Here is an 11,014-nt window from a genome sequence, read left to right as displayed (position 1 = left end):
GTGGTGGCTTGCACTCTGCCTGAAATGCTGTGAAATTGAATGTGATGGCCTGCACTCTGCCTGAAATGCTGTGAAATTGAATGTGGTGGCCAGCACTCTGCTTGAAATGGAATTTCAAGGAATAGCCGTGAGTGAAGTCCCAGCCCACCAGCCCAGAGTGACTGAGCTGCCAGCCCACCAGCCCTGAGTGACTGAGCTGCCAGCCCACCAGCCCTGAGTGACTGAGCTGCCAGTATACCAGGCCTGAGTGACAGAGCTGCCAGTATACCAGGCCTGAGTGACTGAGCTGCCAGCCTACCAGGCCTGAGTGACGGAGCTGCCAGCCCACCAGGCCTGAGTGACTGAGCTGCCAGCCCATGAATCCATTCAGCCAACAATGTCCATATCTGGAATTGGTGGAGGTGGAATATTGCATTGGGGGACCTGCACTGGACATGTGAACATGGGACCCAATGGGTCCCACTTAGTCTAGTAAAACTTAAATTTTTGCAACTTTGACTGTTGTTTCACATGGATGAACATCTCTACAATGGGAACAATATGTTTGGTGCAATCTTTTAGGGAATTTAATTTATTTTTTCCTCTTCTTTTTCCAGATTGCCCATTGCATTCAGTCATAGCCGTCATATTTTTTATGATGAACACTGCAAAATATAACTGATTTAAGAATATAAAATCAAATTTTTGTCGTAGTCTTTCAAATTATAGAGTATCTTCCTCAAATAAAACACAAATTTTTTTTTCAGTCTAACGCATTGATTTTAAACCTTCGTAACAGTTTACTGCCGAAAAAAAGTAGAGATTATCAGCAAGAATGGTAACCTTCACATAACTTTTCACCAACTTCCTCTAAAACAATATTAACTTCAGATGAATAGACGAAGCATACTGCTCATTTATTAATTACAATTGATAATTATGGTAATTGTTGTATTATTTTACACATTATGAGCATAAAACACTAATGTGACGGATATGACACAGCATGGTGGAGATAATCAAGTTTGGGAGAGTCATGTGATGGAGATGATTAAACGATCTTTAGGGATAGAGTTCGGGCTGGGGCTAGGGCTGAGGGTAGGGTTGAGGGTAAGGCTGGGGCTGGGACTAGGGCTGGGGCTGGAGCTAGCGCTAGAGCTGGGGCTCGGGCTAGGGTTAAGGCTAGGATTAGGGTTAGGGTTGGGGCTAGGGTTACTTACCCCCGATCTCCAGCTCCAGCTCCAGCCGGACACAAAGCCGTCGCAGCCGTCACATCTTCCCCTGACCCGATGTCCCTCTCCACAAACATCCTCACAGCATGATCCTGACACCATGCTTCACCATAGGTATGGTATTGACCAGGTGATGAGCGGTGCCTCGTTTCCTCCAGACGTGACGCTTGGCATTCAGGCCAAAGAGTTCAATCTTGGTTTCATCAGACCAAAGAATCTTGTTTCCCATGCCTTTTGGCAAACTCCATGCGGGCTGCTATGTGCTTTTAACTGAGGAGTTGGTTCCGTTTGGGAACTCTACCATAAAGGCTTGATTGGTGGAGTGCTGCAGATATAGTTATCCTTCTGGAAGGTTATCCCATCTCCACAGAGGAACTCTGTCAGTGACCATCGGGTTCTTGGTCACCCCCCTGACCAAGGCCCTTTTCCCCCGATTGCTCAGTTTGGCCGGGAGGCCAGCTCTCTGAAGAGTCCTGGTGGTTCCAAAGTTCTTCCATTTAAGTATGACTGTGCTCTTCAGGAACTGCAATGCTGCAGAAATTGTTTTATACCCTTCCCCAGATCTGTGTCTCGACACAATCTTGTCTCGGAGGTCTACGGATAATTCCTTCGTCTTCAAAGCTTGGTTTTTGCTCTGAGATGCACTGTCAACTGTGAGACCTTATATAGATGGGTGTGTGTGTCTTTCCAAATCATGTCCAATTTCCACTGGTGGACTCCAATCAAGTTGTAGAAACATCTCAAGGATAATCAATGGAAACAGGATGAACCTAAGTTCAATTTTGAGCGTCATAGTAAAGGGTCTGAATACTTATGTAAATGTGATATTTCAGTTATTTCTTTTTAATTTGCAAAAATTCCTAAACACCTGTTTTCATTCTGGGGTATTGTGTGTAGATTGATGATTGGAAAAAAAGAATTTAATCCATTTTAAAACAAGGCTGTAATGTAACAAAATGTGCAAAAGGTGAAGGGGTCAGAATACTTTCTGAATGCTATATATACATATATATATTGCATTCAGAAAGTCTGAACTTTCTGAATGAAAGTCTGTGCTGCAGCAAGTACAAATTCATTGTTCTATCTGGGACAGATGGCAATAAAACACTCTTGACTCTTCTACTGGCATCTTATTCCAGATATGGACTACACTCTAGTGAAAAAGTTGTCCTGAGACTTCTCTTAAATCTCTCCCCTATTACCAAGCCAATGCTCTCTAGTTTTAGGATTCTCTACCTTGGGCAAAAGACTGCGATCAGTTACTTTATCCATACCCCTCATGATCTTGCACACTGCTATAAGGTCACCTCTCAGCCTCCTACCCTTGGGACGACAGATGGCGCGGGATGACAGATGGCACAATGGGCTAAGTGTTCGGCTGGCAACCGGAAGGTAGCCAGTTCGAATCCCGCTTGGAGTGCATACTGTTGTTGTGTCCTTGGGCAAGACACTTCACCCACCTTTGCCTGTGTGTGAATGTGTGTGAGTGATTGGTGGTGGTCGGAGGGGCCGTAGGCGCAGATTGGCAGCCACGCTTCCGTCAGTCTGCCCCAGGGCAGCTGTGGCTACAGAAGTAGCTTACCACTACCGAGTGTGACTGAGGAGTGAATGAATAATGCGATGTAAAGCGCCTTGAGTATTAGAAAGGCGCTATATAAATCCCATCCATTATTATTATTATTATTACCCTGTAAAGGAAAAAGTCTCAGCCTATTTAACATCTCCCTAGAACTCAAGCCCGCGAGCCCAGGTACTGTCCTGGAGAATTTCTACTGCACAATTTCTATCTTAATGACATCCTTCCTACAGATGGGGTTGAACTGCACTTAATAATCCAAGTGTGGTCTCACTAATGACTAGTAGAGTTGTATCACGATGTTCACACAGAATCTATTAAGAGCATAATCCATTTGATTCAATAGATTGAGTCATGATACAGCGTGAGAACAGGCCCTTCGGCCCAACTTGCCCACACCGGCCAATATGTCCCAGCTACATTAGTCCCACCTGCCCGCATTTGGTCCACATCCCTCCAAACCTGTCTTATCCATGTACTTGTCTAACTGTTTCTTAAACGTTGGGACAGTCCCAGCCTCAACTACCTCCTCTGGCAGCTTGTTCCATACACCCACCACCCTCTGTGGAAAAAGTTACTCCTCAGATTCCTATTAAAACTTTTCCCCTTCGCGTTAAACCTATGTCCTCTGGTCCTCGATTCACCTACTCTGGGCAAAAGACTGCAATACCCGATCTATTCCTCTCATGATTTTATACAGATGTAAGTGTTAGAAATGTTCAACACAAAGCCATTTTGAATCACAACCTCTTTCATCTGCACTATTTTTAAAATTAACTCAGGATATTACTAATTACCGTTCACCAATTAACTGCAGAAGAATCCTTGGAATGTTATCAAGATAATACTGCTGAGAGCAATCATCCATAAAGCAATTTTAAAACTCTGCTTTTGAGGTTTTTAATAGAAAGTATTAAATCACCATGATGATTACATTTTTGCAGTTTTAAACATTTATAGCAAATTAAAATCAATGATTACTGCTCTGGACTTTGCCTCTGGTTCTTTCAATCAATTGAAAATTAAAGGGTGAAAGATAATAATAGAGATGAATTGGAGCGGTTTATTGATGATTTTTTTTTCAGGTTGCAGTACTTTTTACTGCAATTGTCAGCAATTAATAGATTGACTATAACTGGTGCTAAGTTAAAGCTTGATTTGGGAGCACTAACCTAGGAGCTGGTGTAGGGTTCTTTGTCTCTTTGGCCAAGATGTTGCCAACAAATGTAGACAAAAATGCTGGAGAAACTCAGCGGGTGAGACAGCATCCACGGAGCGAAGGAAATAGGCAACATTTTAGGAAACATTTTAAAGAAACACATTTAATTATCTGAGGTGATCACAGGGGGAAAGCTTGATGGTAAAATATTCAGAAAGGATTCAAGAAGTTGAGATAATGGTGCAAATTCTCACCGGGAACAGTGATAAGGCAGACAAGAAGCATATGATGGGTGTAACCAAGAGTGTTCACAGATGTCTGGAAGAAACTCAAAATCAACACCATTTTCTAATGGAAAATGTGTGACTGTGCCAGTGCAGCAATTATGTATAATGTATATATAATTAGTTTTTGTGTGTTTATCTCAGTCCATGTAAAAAGGTAATACAATAAATTAGGAACAGAAACCATCCAAATTAAAGATACAAATAAGATCAATCAATCAATCAAAAAGGTTCCTGGACTGTCAAATGTAAAGGCATCAATTAGGAGCTAAATATGCGTGTTCATCCTTCAAAAAGTGGGAACTGTTGTAGGATTCATTGGCCTTCCTTATCATTAAATGTATTGATTTTCAGCAATTAAGTACATCACGTATTAGAAAGGATCAGGAATGCTGAAAGACTGGCATGAAGATTCAATGCTTTTAAAACATTAGATTCTTCTTAAGCTGTGTGACGCTATATTTAGCTGCAAACACTTCTGCTATGATAAGAGCATTGGTCTTTATTGGTAAAGCCACACACACCAGTAAAATTAAGCCTTCTTCTCATACTTTACTGGGTGAATCTCTGTAGTCTGACCTCGGTAAGGGAGTCATTTTCTGTTCTAGATTATCATAAATTAAGAGTTGAAAGCAAGTAATTACCTGGTTAGTACAGTTGCCATTGGGATTGAACCTTTGAATTGCAACCAATATATATATAATAAGAACATTACTCTCCCTTAGGCTCTGCTAGAATGTTTTATTCATTTGTTTCCGCACATTGATAAAATTCTGCTCTGGCAACCTATGCTAAAATTATATTTTCATCTCCTTCGCTTTAAGAATACCACACATAGCATTTAAAATGTGCTCGCAGATGATATGTTTATCTGTGAGTTGGGCTGGTTAGCTGGGTGACCTGCATGACAAAGCCCAGAGAGTAAATGTGCAGGTGAAAGCAAAATAAAAAGCAAACTTCAATCACACAGGAGATACATTTCAAAAATAAATGCTTCTAATAAAGCCTGAGCAGCTCTGCAAATTCCGTCCCCACTGGCTTCATTTAAACTCTGCTTTATAGGGATTGAAAGTTGATGCACCTCTTCAATGCTGTTGAATCTAATACAAAGTCAATTTTTGCCAAATGCTAATTAAAACCTGAAAGTAACTGCCATGACTGAACCAAATATAAAAACTGAAAAATACAAACACTTGTGACACAAACATCTGCTGTTATTTCTCTTTAATTTATCTCCATCCCCAATTACATGCCTGATTATGGTGATTAGGGTCAGCATTGTGATGTAGCTTCTTCTTCTTTCGTGTGGCGTGCACAGCCTAAAGTTGTTGGACAACTTGTTCTATTTGATCTTCCGTTTGTGCACGTCGAGTTAATTGCATTAGTCGAAACAGGGCGGACCACGTGAAGGTTGCAATCTTCCACCCCGTGATGTAGCTGATACAGCTACTGCCTCACAGTGCCCCATTTCTGTATTCAATCCAGAACTTGGGCTCTGACTGCATGGAGTTTCCATGTTCTCCCATGTGTTCTGGTTTCCTCCCACATCCCAAAAATGTGTGGCTTGGCATGTTAATTAGCCAGAGTAAATTGCCCCTAATGTGCTGGTAAGTGGAGGAATCTGGGAACAAGAAAATGTGAAAAGAATAAAAGAATAAATGTTACTGTGGGATACGTAAAATAGTGGTCAATCATCTACACGGACTCGGTGGGCTGGATGGACTGTTTCCATGCTGTTTGACTCGACATGGTTTCTCTTGTTCTGTCCCCTGGTTGGGGAATCACATCCACTGAGTAATGTCACCATCGGGAAGAAGTGCTTCCTCTTCACAGGAAACAAATGCATTTCTGGCCCCTTGAGAACTTTCTACTTATGTGAGCTGCTTTAATGCACCTGTTCGATTACACAATGATCGCTGTGGGTTCTTGGACAGTTTGCATTGTCAGTTTCAACACAGTGCTAGTAAAATTGTAGAGCGATGGCTGGTATCTAGGGAATTTGCAAGCTTGCTGGAAATATAAGCCAAGGTGACTAAAATGATCCATCAACTGGTGGGCTAGTGGTGAATGCTGACTATCTCCAGCATTCACATTGGCAGCCCTTGTTGTGATCTGGTACAACAATGGATTGTTGGTGCTTCTTGAGTGAAAGATTCTCAAATCATTTGCAGAAGAGACTGAGCCCAGAGTGCAGATGAATCACTTTGCTCAGTGCTGTTGATAGTTTCAACTCCAGTTCAATTTTTGCAACTGCAACTGCATTTCTTGTTAGCACTTCACCAACATAATCAATAAAAGTGATCTGGTCATTTCATTATTTCCGTTACTTTGCTTTAGCCCACTCATCATTCACTAATTTTACCCGTGACTCATTCTCCACGTATTCCTGTCCTTCTGCTGTACTCCACCACTCAGCTGTCAGTGCAATTTACAGCAGCCAATTAACCAACAAAAGCTTTTCACTGTACCTCGGAACACATGACAATAAACTAAACTGTAAACTATAAAGCTGTCAACCCATTTGCCTTCATAAAGTGGGAGGAAACCAAAGCACTCAGGTGGTTGCAGGGAGAAGCTACAAACTCCACGCAGGTGGCATCTGAGCTCAGCATTGAATCTGTGACAACAGGTCCACCAGCTGTGTCACTGGGCTGCCACGCTGAAACTTTGCTGATCATGCAGGAAATCTTAACGTTTTATTTATTCTGTTAGCTACGCTATTCTTTCTGCAGATTTAATTTGTATCCGGATCAATGTCTTGACACAAGCAGTTTTAATTGGTCAATTTCATGGTTAGAGTCACAATGTCAGAGTGATACAGTGTGGAAACAGGCCCTTCGGCCCAAGTTGCCCACACTGGCCAACAATGTCCCAGCTGCACTAGTCCCATTTGCCTGCTCTTGGTCCATATCCCTCCAAACCTGTCCTATCCATGTACCAGTCTAACTGTTCTTAAATGATGGGATAGCCCCAGCCACAAATACCTCCTCTGGCAGCTTGTTCCATACACCCACCACCCTTTGTGTGAAAAAGTTACTCCTCGGATTCCTTTGAAATCATTTCCCTTTCACCTTGAACCTATGTCCTTTGGTCCTTGATTCCCCTACTCTGGCAAGAGACTCTGTGCGACTACCCGATCTATTCCTCTCATGATTTTCTACACCTCTATAAGATCACCCTCATCCTCCTGTGCTGCATGGAATAGAGATCCAGCCTACTCAACCTCGCCCGGTAGCTCACACCCTCTAGCCCTGGCGACATCCTCGTAAATCTTTTCTGAACCCTTTCAAGCTTGACAATATCTTTCCTATAACATGGTGCTCAGAACTGAACACAATATTCTAGATGCGGTCTTACCAGCGTCTTATAAAACTGCAAAATGGCCTCCCAACTTCTATACTCAAGGTTAGGTTAGATTATGAAATTTACCTGTTCTCTGATCTCCAAAGATCCCGTTGAATTGCCAATATCGAATGGAGCATGGATTGATTATATGTTGTTCTCCACACCATCTGCATTTTAACTGCACTGATGATAAATACGACACCAGTACCTTCTGTGCTATCGCTAATCGTTTAGCGTTTCCTTTCAATATCTGCACTAAACTGGAAGATAATTAAATCTTTACAAAACAAACAGGAACTCAAATAAACATTGGAAATGCACAACGGGTCAGTCAATAACTAAAGAGAAAGGTATCAACATTTCACCTAAGGCTGTCTATCAGACCCTTTGAAAGTCTATTACGTTCCTGTCAATATATTGAGCTTTTCTTGTGCATTCGAAAGCTGTGGCAAAATTATCATTTGCTACTGCACCAAACTTTGCAAACACTCCTAAATTTAATTCCCTGTTTGTGCTGAAAAAGATGATATGTTTGGCTGTGAAAGAATAAAAGGGGATTAACTTAAGTCCTGAGCTCTGATTTTTCCATGCTAATGTGAAATAGACCTAATGCTGTAATCAGGATCTCTCTACGCTGCATGCATTCTTCAGGTGTTAATGTTGTGCCTGCTCCTATCCTTAGGTCATGGTACTCACTTACAAGCATCTAGGCATCTACAGCATCTTTGTTTATTAGTTCACATTTTCAGGATCTGGGCATCACTTGCAAGGCCATCTTTTAGTGTCCATTCTTAATTGTCCTTGAGAAGCCTTCCGGAATAACTGCAGCTTTTCTGATGATGTATTTTCATAGTGTAGTTAAGGAGGGCTTTCTAGGATTTAAACTCAGTAATGATGAAGGACTGGAAATTTACTTCCGACTCGGGATGGTATGTAATTTGAAGGAAACATGCTGGTAGTATTGTCCCCAAGCATCTGAAGTCCTTGATGGCAGCAGTGCTCAGGTGTTTGGGAGCTTCTATCAGAGTAATTTGCATATTTTACTGTATAGAGGTTTGTTGATGGTAGACAATGCAGCAAGTGTTGGTGAAAATGAACATTGAGGGTGGTAAATGGGGTACAAATGAAGTGGGCTAATTTTTCCTGGATGGCATCATGCTTCCTACGTTATGGGAGCAGAATTAGGCCATTCAGCCCATCAAGTCGACTACACCATTTAATCATGGCTGATCTATCTTTCCCTCCCAACCCCATTCTCCCGCTTTCTCCCCATAACCCCTGACAGCTGTACTTATTGAATCTACTGTCATTCTGACAGTGGCGAGCATTCCATCACCTTCCTGAATCTTGCATTGTAGATCACGGAGTGTCAGTAGGTGAGTTATTTACTGCGGTATCTGTTCATATTGCCACAGTGTTTATGTGATTGATTGAACAGAGTTTCTGATCAAAGATGACCCTGGGGATGTGAGAACTGTGTTATGATGTGCCAGTATTTCCTAGAGAACTAATTTGATTTACTCGGGGAGGGGTAATAAGCAATAGAGGACAAGTCTCTGGTAGTACACAGTCTTGGGTTGTTCTATCTTCTTGGTATTGACGTAATGGAAACATTTCCACTTCATATTAATTTTAAAGCGAGGGAGACCCAGAAATGAATTCAAAGAAAAAAAGAACGCGCATGGATAGAACTTTTCACAACATAAGTTATTACCAAAAATCATAAATATTGGGGATGTAGCAAAGAAACAGACTCTTTGGCCCAACTTGCCTATGCCAACCAAAATCCCCATCTACGCTAGTCTCACCTGCCTGCATTTGGCCTATATCCCTGTAAACCTTTCTTATCCATGTACCTGTCCAAATACCTTTTAAATGGTGTTATAGTACTGACCTCAACTACTTCCTCTGGCAGCTCATTCCACATACCCACCACCCTATGTGAAAAAGTTGCCCCTCAGGTTACATCTTTCCCTCCTATGTTCCTCTGGTTCTTGATTCCCCTACTTTGGGTAAAAGCCTTGTGCATTCAGCCTATATTTTCTCCTCATGATTTTATGCGTCTCTATAAGATCACCCCTCAGCTTTGAGCACTCCAAGGAATAAAGTCCTAGCCTACCCTTTCTCTCAATGCTCACCACCAATTAATTTCTTGTTAGTGCAATTAATGTTGTTTTGGAACAAATGTGGCAGTAATTCATATTACACAAGTCTGTTGAAAAAGTGATGTGAAGACTGATTCTGTGGTGCTCTGGGTGTTTCAAGATTAGCTGCGGGAGGTACCCTGGGGCATGGAGGCCGAGCGGTGGCCTTGTAAGGTTAGGGACAGTGCGTTCGCGAGTCAATCTATTCGAATCGAGGTGTAAGTGGAGTGGGTTTCTGGAGGCCATGTAGCAGCCTGGGACTCGATTAGATAAGGTGCCAATCCAAGTGGCTGAGCGACACCACCTGCACTAGCACGGAACAGTGAAGCAGCAGTGGAGGACATCAACATCGCCAGGCCATTGCCTGTAACTCCAAATCAGTACCACTGCCAGGACAATGGTATTTAATACCCCAGTATAAACGCTGAACTTGAAGGGGACAAGATGGAGCCAGAAACATGGTGACTCTTGTATACTACATCAGCCTAATCTACATTCTTACACTTGTACTTAAGTATGATTGTCCCTTTGTATAGTAAGACTGTTACTGAACTGCATGCAAAAATAGATTATCACTGTACCTACGCATATGTGGCAATAAAGTACCATTGAACCATTGGTTGAAGAATGCCCAAGACTCTCAGCAACCATACAGCTGTTCATAAGAATGGCACTGCATGTTGTATTCCCCCCAATCTGTTTCATGTGTTTTTATGGATATATTTACTCTAATAGTGTAGAACCTCCTCAGTATTGTTCTAAAGTCGCACCTTTGGCTGTATGCTTACAGTTGGGCATGAGTGGGCATCTATGGGAAAGTTCAAAAAAAGTGATGTGCTAAATAATTCAGTAACACCTATGAGAAGCCGTCAGTAGGAATTATTGGCCAACTGCCCTATTGGAAAGGTAAATATACAGACAGAAATATATATATTGCCAAGACACTGTTAGCCAGGCAACTATAAATCTCTCATTCATGAAAATATTTGCAATGGAGAACTGCCAAGTAATTCTAAATTCCATTAATGTTACAATATATCTAAAATTCAGCTACACTGAAGTTTCTTAAATTTTCGAACCTAACCTAAAAACAACATTGTTGTTTTCCTCACCTCCCCTCACTTCACACACACTGCCCTTTCCTCCTTTTCCTGGGTTTTCAGGTAAACGATGAGATAGTAATTCTTAATGCTGTGTCCTGATCTGCTGAGGGTTACAGTATTTTCTTTATTTATTTATTAAATATTGGACAAGCATGCATCAAAATCATTGTTTTATTTGAAAAGCACAAGGTA

This window comes from Amblyraja radiata, chromosome 18 (genome assembly GCF_010909765.2).
Source record: "Amblyraja radiata isolate CabotCenter1 chromosome 18, sAmbRad1.1.pri, whole genome shotgun sequence".
NCBI classification, from domain to species: domain Eukaryota; kingdom Metazoa; phylum Chordata; class Chondrichthyes; order Rajiformes; family Rajidae; genus Amblyraja; species Amblyraja radiata.
The sequence above is the reverse complement of the archived record's forward strand: the minus strand, read 5'-3'. Positions refer to the sequence as shown.